General features: G+C 38.6%; 1 long non-coding RNA gene and 2 other non-coding genes across 5 annotated transcripts; 2 read left to right on the forward strand and 1 right to left on the reverse strand.

The window, feature by feature from the left end:
* Window positions 1-4439: 4439 nt before the first annotated feature.
* Window positions 4440-7448, forward strand: LOC113334235. Of its 3 annotated transcripts, none has more exons than XR_003352668.1 (8): window positions 4440-4593; window positions 4970-5355; window positions 5470-5545; window positions 6122-6201; window positions 6306-6368; window positions 6479-6643; window positions 6785-6930; window positions 7023-7448. It is a non-coding gene; the product is annotated as an uncharacterized LOC113334235 (long non-coding RNA). The 3 variants fall into 3 exon arrangements; XR_003352667.1 differs by having other exon boundaries at window positions 5283-5355; XR_003352669.1 differs by having other exon boundaries at window positions 5283-5355; window positions 7051-7448.
* A 1195-nt stretch (window positions 7449-8643) lies between these two features.
* On the forward strand, window positions 8644-8716 carry TRNAA-UGC. The gene has a single exon. It is a non-coding gene; the product is annotated as a tRNA-Ala (tRNA).
* Window positions 8717-8826: 110 nt separating this feature from the next.
* On the reverse strand, window positions 8827-8899 carry TRNAV-CAC. The gene has a single exon. It is a non-coding gene; the product is annotated as a tRNA-Val (tRNA).
* Window positions 8900-9409: the final 510 nt, after the last annotated feature.

The raw sequence follows: 9409 nt of genomic DNA on the forward strand, positions 1-9409 counted from the left end.
GACCTACTTTTCCTGATCAAACAAGAACTTTAATCACCTCTTTAATCCACCATTCTTTCACAACATCAATCAATTCAGAGTTACGAACCCTAATTCTTCTGATGAGGACCCATCTGCCATACACTGCCACCATCACATCCCTGTAATGAGCAACATCTTACCCTCATCAATTTCTTCCTTGCTCATCCCAGAGTCTAAACAAGTCTCAGTTGCCATAAACTCAACTCAGAGACCACCTTTATCTGATTATTCATCTCGAATGATCTTCTTGGACAAAACCCACTCTGTTCCTGTCAAATTTAACACCAACATCAAAAACCCATTTCATCACCCAAGAACCCTAATTATAATTTCAGACCCTAAATCTGTTTATCTCCAGTTGAGTTATTAATTTCTTCTCTGTTGTCTGTTGAATACATCTTCAATTCAGTTCTCAGATTAATCTCCTCCATTAATCGATTTGGTCCAAACCCCATCCCTCTCTCAAATCAACAGCAAAACAACGTCTCGATCTCTTTCATCTGAATCGTCTCATCCATCAAACACCACAGACCCATCTACATCGATCCATAGCAGCAGCATCTTCTCAATCTTCTTTTCTCTGATCTCAGAACCTCTCTTCCCCCTCTGAATTTCCCTTGTGGCCATGCCTTCTTAGTTTCAGGTGAAACTAATGATAAAAGAGAAATAAAGCTTCTCTAAATTCTAGGTTTGGGTAGGAATGGAAGTTGATATTTCCACCCAGGTGTCATAGGTAAGGGGTACTAGCTCTTACATGGCTTGTCAGTTGCAGGGAACCGACTGCCTAATCGCTTCTTTGCTCAACTATCAATTGCGGGGAACTGACAGCTCATTCTTCGCCTGCGACTCAGATCTTTTTTCTCTAAATTAATGCTTTCTCCTTCTTTTACTCTGAATGACTCCATTGCACCTATAAAACTCAAACGAACGTAAAATACATATTTCACAAGAAAATAACAAAGAAAGCATAATCAATTGATATTAAATCAAGGCGTTTAGGACACCTATCAACTAACAAGTACAACATGTCAATATTGAACTTTGTTGGGAAAACATCTACCAAGTAGACATTTACCGTGAACATGGGGTTCGTGAACATGAACCATTATATCGGCCTCCAATTGAAAGATGGATGCCCATTACCTCCATTAAGGAAGGTAGACGGATGTGACGGCGAAATACCAATGAGTTGGTGTCATAGGTTCGAGGAAAGATTTCAATTGTGGGATGCATTACAGTTATCCGGGGATGGCCCGTTGTATGTACTAATGAGTTCCGATGAGGATGAGGATGAGTAAATGTGGTGTGAAGGTATATGATAACAATGTTTTTGTAGGGTGGTGATTAAAATTATAATATGATAACAATGTGGTGAACCTATATATTTGGAATCATTCATTATATATAAAGAATCTAGTTTTACTCTTATTATGTGTTTGTAATGATAATATGATAAAGTTATGTAGTTATTTAGAGATATTTACGGCCAGGTCATATGCTGACACGACCTAGCCGTAATAACCCAAGTGAGAATCCCGGCTGGAAAACCTAACCGAAAATCATGTAACGGCTAGGAATCCAACCCGTATTTCTGGGTAATGTAAAATTTACGGTTGGTAATCCTGGCCGTAACTCTTCCTGTAATACCAGTTTCAAATTTTACTAAGTTACGACTGAGATACCAAACCGTAAAACCGATTTCGGCTAGGTTTTCTGCCCGTAATTCTGGGTACTGTCAGTTCTACGGCTGGTAATCCTGGCCGTAACTCTTCATGTAATATCAGTTTCAGATTTTACTTAGTTGCGGCTGAGACACCAAACCGTAAAGATTATTTCGGCTGGGATTCCGACCCGTAATTCTGGGTACTGTCAGTTCTATGGCTGGTAATCCTAGACGTTAATACAACTTACGGCTGATAATTCTAGTCGTTAATACAACTTACAGCTGGTAATCTTGTTAGTATCTTAAACAAGGATCTGATAAATTAAGAACCAAAACACTATTATCCATTCATTCAAGGTTAATGAAAAGTAACTCTGAAAAGTAATTCACCCAAATCCATAACCTTAAACATGCTAAAAGTCTGCATAAACATAAGCTGGAATGACTTAAACAAGTACATAACCTACAATCATCCACTACGACCAACAATCGAAGGAACATCCTCAGAAGATGATGAAGAACTGTCGGGAGTTTGGGAAAGACTAATCCAATCATCCTCGTCGTTAGTATAGAGATCATCCTTCGCTGGATTATGTAACTCCAGAAGCCTGAGAATCAGTGTTCTTTGTTCCTCGCAATCCAAATATAAAAACTCCTCAATGTTACGTCTCAGTCCCCTGGCAATCCACTTAGCTCTCTTGACCTATTTTCACATCATTCAATTAATAGTGGTACATAATTTGAGAAACGTATACCAAAAAAAGAATCATATACTTAGCCTACGTACCATCATCGTAGCAATATCACACATTGGTAGTTCATGGGGTTCTTTTTCCTTTTCAGGGTTCCTAAAAATGATGAAAAACATATTAGAAGATAGGATTACAGATTGGAAATAACAGATAACCCATCCGTTATAAACTTTATCCGCTGGGAAAAGTGAGACCTCATAACCATAAAAATAGTCTCGGCTTAGAAATATGCGGACAAACAAACCATAAACAGAGTATCAGCTAGAAAATACAAATAACGGTTTGGAAAATTTATTTAAGATGAGGAAACTCCCAACCGAAACACTCATAACTCAATTTTACTCTGTAACACAGGACGACTTACGGCTAAGAAAATCCCATCCGTGATGTATTTCACGGTTGGGTTCTCAAGTTTCCCTAACCGCAAGAGACATTAACGGCTAGGAGTTCTTGATATCCCAACCGTTAGGTAAACATTACGGCCAGGACGATGTGATATCACGCCCGTAAACGCTTCAGAAAACCATTTTTGGAAACCCTAAATCGATGATTGAACCTATTTTGTCAATCTAATCGTAAAATAACTGCTGGGTTTTTCGATTCTTACCTAGTAGGAGTCATTTGTGGAGGATTCGCAGGTGTTTGAACAGATTGGTACATAGGAGGATTTGAAGGTGTTTGAAGAGATTGGTTCACTACATGACCATGAAAAGGAACATCAATAACTTGCCCTGATTCAGAATCTGGGTTCAATCGGCCGGATCTTGTCACTCTTGGCCTTGCCGCCATCTTGAGAATCAATTGAGAATAAAAAGTTTTTGATTTTGGTTTTTGAGAGTTCTTGAGAAGATGAAGGAAAATAGAGAAAATGAATGGGGAGAGGGTTAAAATTAAGATTTGGTTTTATTTAAAGGAGAGAGTAAATCAGACTTTTAAGTCATTTCAATCTCCCATCTAGTTTTTGCCTCCCCTAAGCATTTAGGCCCCCAAAATGGTCAAACGACCAGGACTTTCTAAGCCCCAATAATATGATTCTTTTTATAAGGTCAAAACCAAAATAAGCCTTTGCGTCGTGATAAATGATGTGTGGCATTGGCGTATCCTATCACAAAAATAAAGAAGGCTATTATCGGGCGTCACATTCCATTAGAGGGGCGTCACCTAATAGGACAAAAACGGGTCACCCATAAGTAATATCAAAAACTCCTTATCTCAAATAATTTTGTAATGACTAAGCAACCCTTATTTAGTTAATTTTAATTTAATTTAATTAGATAAAAATTAAATTAATGAATTTTGTTGTATACTTGGTGAATTCTGGGACAAAGTTTTTGTGGGAAGAAAAACTGGTCGTAAATAAACTTTTACGGTTGAAAATAATCCAAATCTAGACGTAAAATCACTTCTACGGTTGGAAATAATCCAAACCTAGACGTAAAATCACTTTAACGGTTGGAAATATTCCAAACCTGGACGTAAAATCACTTCTACTATTGGCATTAAAAGGAACCTGGACGTAAAATGAGCTTCTACGGTTGGAACTAATTCAAACCTGGACAAATAAAATTCTACGGTTGGAATTAATCCAAACCTGGACATAGAATCACTTCTACGGTTGGAAATAATCCAAACCTGGACGTAAAATCACTTCTACGGTTGGAATTAAAAGAAAACTGGACGTAAAATCAGATTTTACGATTGGAATTAAAAGAAACCTGGACGTAAAATGAGCTTCTGCGGTTGGAACTAATCCAAACCTGGACGTAAAATTACATGCAAATAAAAATTTACGGTTGGAATTAATCCAAATCTGGGCGTAAAATTACTTCTAGTTAAAGGGTAATCTAGACATTTTATATATGTGTTAGGATATCCCATAACCACTTTTTTGGACATTAAGAATTGAAGTAAAACCCCACTATTGGAGTGTGACCCCCCAGTAACAGCCTTCGAAATAAAAGTTCCTTTCGTCTGAAGTGAAGAAGAGAGAAAGGGAAGGGGAATTGACCAGACCAGAGCAGACCATTAATACCCTACAACCCTAAATAATCAAATTATTTCTCTTAATAGAGTAGTAATTGCTTCGGAATCTCCGAATCTTGTTTGAGTCCTCCTGAAAAACTTCATATTTTCACTCTCTTCTCCGTTTCTCTGCAAGTAAGTAATAATCTCTTTTTTCCCTTTTGAACCCATTATAAAATTTCGATTTTTACCAATACCCAATTAAGAATTTGTTCGTTTTTGATGATTTAGCTAGTTCTGAATGGCATTTAAGTGTTAATTTTTGTATTTTGTTTTCAATCAGCTTAGCTTAATTCAGTTGTTAAAGGATGTAAATGATCTTCCATGAGATAGCTAAGTGATAGAGATAGAATTTTTTATAAATGTGCGTTCAAATAATTTGTCCCACTGGCACTGGTGGCAAACTTGTTTTTTGATGGGAAATGGAAATTTGTGTAAACCTCTTAACATAAACTAGGTTCTAGTTGTTATGACAGAACCGAAGAATAACACTATAACGTGTGCTATGAAGTCTTACAGGTTGTCAGAGTTGTCAAAGACTGAGGTTAATAGCCTTAAGGCTCGCCCTCGTATTGATTTCTCTTCCACTTTTAGTACAGTAAGGTTCACTTTGTGAGTTGACAATTTAACTAATCACCTGCTTGATTTGTGGGGATTGTACTGGAATAGGTCCAACATACTGTTAATGATGTGCGTAATTGCTGTTTCTTTGATTCTTACACTGTGTGCTTCTCGGTCATTCATGAAGCCTTTTTTTCTTTTCTATGCTGGAATTCAGCGTATGCTCTATCACGATTTGATCTAGCTGTTTCTTCATTTTGTAGTTATACTACGAGGTTTGACAAAGTTTCCCTGGACAAAATCATTAAATGAGTTGCTGATCTTCCTTATACCCGGGTAGGCCAAATATCTGTTTTAGATTGTCGTTTGTGAGTAAGTGTATAGACAATGTTTTACTTCAGTTGTATAAGACTATTTGCTAAGCCTTTTTTTTTTTTGGTGTGGGCGCAGCTTATCCAGCTGTTAAAGAGGCATCTGATGTTGCCTATGCCCTATATGTACCCTGGTGAAAATTGAGAACATGAAAGTAAGTAAAATATCAATCCGCTTTTGTTTTTCTGGTTCACGTTTTTCAGTATGATCGGAAATCAAGTGATTGTATTTAAAACTAAACGAGGATTCCGAATTAGAAGAATGCTGATGGGTTTTCGTCTGAAGTTCACTGGTCCTCATCCCATTTTTTTTCTCTTTGTTTTGCTCTCTTTAGCAAAGTTTGGAACAGAGTTGCCTCCGATTCAAAGGAGCCCTGAAGACCCTCGTTTATATATACCCTCGTATATGATCCAAGTCCTAAGTTTTCCAGAGGATGTTCTCCTCACATCACCAGTGCATTCTAAAAAGTATAAATTGCAGTCTTAACGTGAATTAGTAGGAAAAACAATAGTTAAAGTGGACATGTCTTTCGCTTTTTTCTAGAATGTAGCACATATCACTAGTTTGACCCTCTATTTGGTCAAAGTTTCAAGGTGCATTACTTCTGTGGGTCTTTATGTTCCTGGGGGAACTGCAGTTCTACCTTCACTGTCATATGTCTTTCTAGTTTATGTTAACAGCGAAATTCCATATTTATGCTGTATGGTGACTTTAGATTTTCGGTTGCCAGATGGGTTGATATTTTGTTCGTTCTGCACCAGCCTGCACATGCAAGATTCTTGTCCTGGAAAATATGGCAGCATCTGCAAGGTTATTACCTTGCCAATCTACTCTTGTGAATCATGTCACCTTACCTTGCCAATATTACATTACATTAAGCTAAAAAAATCTCTCTTTATTTCTTCTTTCTCTAGGAGGTGCTTTATTGTGGCAAGTAGGCTGGTGTGACTCATAGTCTTAAAGCCGGGGTAGCGCAGGTAGTGTTTGGTTCAGTAACCTTTATCAAGCACTACATCTAGATTAGATCCTTTTATTTTATACAGTTTCGGATGGAAACACTAAATATCGATCTTTTCCATGTATGCAGGCCATTTCAGCAATGGCGTGTGGGACTTCATCTTGTCCGAGGGTTCTAATGTTCTCCAACACTTTCATTAGTTTTATAGAAATTCAGCTTAGTTAAAAGTTCGATGTGGCAAATTCTTTAGGACCTGGAAATCAGTAAGTCGCAGCTGCAAAAATGATTTTCCAGGTATTGTTGTCATCTCCTCTTTTTAGCACTGAGAACTTCCATTACCGTTTCTAGTGCTGCCTTTTCTTCTTGTACCAAACTATTTGTCTTCATGTTTTAAATGTTCTGATCTATGTCCAATTCTTATCATCATCGATGCAGAACAGTGAAGTGATGGTTTCGATAGACATACCTGCTGGCCCATCTGAAGTTCTGGTTATTGCTGATAAACATCCAACCCGGTTCATATAAGAGCTGATTTACTGTCTCAGATATGGATTCATATAGGAGATGATTTACTGTCTCAGGTATAGATACATTTACTTCTGGATTTCTCATTTAGTTGATACTGTGAACTTACTTCCGGATTTCTCATTTAGTTGGTTGCTTGATCTTCTAGTCATTTGCGTAAGTCATGGTCCTGACAGTCAGGTTGTGCTTGTAATTGGCGGAGATGGTGTGGATATGGAGGCCACCAAGAAGGAATCAGCTCGCAGTGAGATTATGCAAGTTGGCTCACTTGTGCTGGAGACACTCTTGTGTAACCAAGTCTATGGAAGCTAGTCCAGTGGATTGGCTGTTGCATCCAGACAAAAAAGATGCAAAAATGCCAACGGCAATCCATGGGTGCTGAGATTAGACCGTGTATGGGAGCAACAGTTTGGTTAGCCTCAACTCGGTGAGGGCCCCAGGGACTACGGTGCTAGCTTCTCAGACCCAAGTTGCCAACTCTTGCCATTGGCGTTCTGTACTCCGGCACAAATTCTTTATAAACTTATTCACCATATTTAGCTTCCACGATGTGGGATTATTTTACGGTATTAAATATGGTAACTCCTTGACGAATTTTAAATTACTTGTTTGCAATTACCTATTTGCGGTAGATTTTTTGCGGGCCATGCATACACGGCCCTCTACAGGCCCGGTTAACATAAATAGAACCAAAACCGAAAAAGAACCTTTAAGACGTTGGAATACATGTCTTAACCTCACAAAATCCGATGGACTTATATATATGCCCGTTGATTTGTTTGCCGCAACCTTGGTTTGCCTTGCCGATCAACCCTTGGCCTAGAAATTTTTTTCTAGGTCGATGCATCCCTGCATGCCTACCTACCAGCCTCCCACTGCCTGAGTGATTGTGAAGGTGATATGACCACACAAAAGGTGTGGCATTCCCGTGACAAGCTACTAAACTTCTCAATTTTCCCTTTCTTTATACAAAAATATAAAAGGGCTGCAGTTCCATGTTTGATATCGCCAAGAAGTAACTCTAGCTTAAAGGAATTTCAAAATTGCAATGGCAACACTCTTCAATGTTTCAATGTTGGTCTGCATCTTTTTTAACGGAGCAGCAGTACTAGCAGCAATTCCAAGAGAAGCACCACTTCCATCAGAAGAACCACTTGCTCCTGCTTACTTTGATTTCGCAGCACCACCACCGGCGCCAGACCAATGCCAGGCGCGTGCGGATGAGATGGAACAGATGTCAGATTCCTGTGGAGAAACATTGGAGAGGCTCATGACGAGTAAGACCTTGCCGGTTGCAGAAGATGCAGGCTGCTGTGGGGAAACCATTCAAAGAATCACCAAGTCATACTGGGATGCAATGCTGGAATGGATGGAAACTCTTCCTCATGAAGAAAGATTTTCTAAATATACTAACAACCTTCAGCGTGCAGCATGCTGGTATGTGTTCCATAGATAGATCGGTTATAATTCGTACTCAACTTGGAGCACAATAGTTCGATCTTATGTACAAAAAATGTTGACATGCAGAAAATTATCTACTCTTTACTGTCGTCAATAAGCTAATGATCAACCCAATGGCAATAACAAACTAAAATTTGGTACCCTCTGACACTAACACATGTATTTACCTGAGCTTCAAGCATGCTGCCCATGTTTACAATTGCATTTTCTACAACTACAAGTGAGAGTAGTCCAGTAGAAGCAGCAAGTGTTGTTTCTTCTTCTCAAACCCAGACATCCATGGAAAACAAGAAAAACGGTACAAGCGTGGGGATGTAGCTCAAATGGTAGAGCGCTCGCTTTGCATGCGAGAGGTACAGGGTTCGATACCCTGCATCTCCATTTTTATTTTGCTTCTGCTGATTTTCGTATCTCATAGACAGCGTCAAAACTATTAACGCTGGCTGCATCTCGCCAAATATCATAATAAAAAAAAGTATATGAAATAAAAATGTCTGAGCCCAGGTTCGAACTGGGGACCTTTAGTGTGTGAGACTAACGTGATAACCACTACACCACTCAGACATGATCTGTTTGTGCTGGACATGAATTTCTACTTAGTCAAACCAAACTGTACTTTCAAATGTTAGTGAAGGCGCGGTTGGAGGCTCGATTTCGTCGATCTGGTTTCGAAAGGCTTGGGCCCAGGGAAGAAAGCACTTCTTGGAAGGCTTTAAGAGTGAAGCATGTGCGTTAAGGGTAGAAAATGTCCTCGACAGGGAACACCTTGCTATGGTCTGATGGTCTCGTCAAGGGTAGAAAAGAGTTATTTTTTTTTATTGTATGTTTGGCTACCAGTAACAGAAGTGTTTTTTTATTGCTTTTAGAAGTCATTATGAAATTGTTTGCCTAAACTAACTTCTAACTTTTTTGCTTTCAGAATTCAAAAAGTAACTTCTAAATTTGTATCTAAATATGCTATTAATACTTGTAACATGTCATTAAAGGATGACTCTATACAGATCGCTCTTTTAGACTATGTGAAAACCGCTAAGCCAGAAAAATTGTGGGTCACATCCTTCAAAAAGCAAACAG

This window comes from Papaver somniferum, unplaced genomic scaffold, assembly GCF_003573695.1.
Source record: "Papaver somniferum cultivar HN1 unplaced genomic scaffold, ASM357369v1 unplaced-scaffold_135, whole genome shotgun sequence".
NCBI lineage: Eukaryota > Viridiplantae > Streptophyta > Magnoliopsida > Ranunculales > Papaveraceae > Papaver > Papaver somniferum.